This window comes from Trichechus manatus, unplaced genomic scaffold (genome assembly GCF_000243295.1).
Source record: "Trichechus manatus latirostris isolate Lorelei unplaced genomic scaffold, TriManLat1.0 scaffold00359, whole genome shotgun sequence".
Classification (NCBI taxonomy): Eukaryota; Metazoa; Chordata; class Mammalia; order Sirenia; family Trichechidae; genus Trichechus; species Trichechus manatus.
Window position 1 is genome coordinate 504,655 of NW_004444295.1, and position 455 is coordinate 505,109.

The window sequence follows — 455 nt, forward strand, 5'->3', positions numbered from 1 at the left end:
AGAGCTGGAAAAGGATGTAGAACAAAATTATAACTCACAAAAAAAAAGCAGATTTACTGGCCTGACAGACTGGAGAAATCCCAATAGAATGGCCCCCGGACACCCGTTTACCTCAGTGGTGAAGTCACTCCTGAAGTTCACCGTTCAGCCAGGGATTGGACAGCCTCATAAAACAAAATGGGACTAATGAGGCACAGCAGTGCAGGGACAAGGACTAGAAGGCAGAGGGGACAGGAAAGCTGGTGATAGGGAACCCAAGGTTGAGAAGGGACAGGGTTGACATGTCATGGGGTTGTTAACCATTGTCATAGGGCAATATGTGTACTAACTGTTTAACGAGAAACTATTTGTTCTGCAGACATTCATCTAAGGCAGAAGAAACAAAAAGAATTACCTATGTGAGATCAAATTGACAACAGCAACTCAAAAGGTTTGATGGGAAGTCTAGGGGGCAG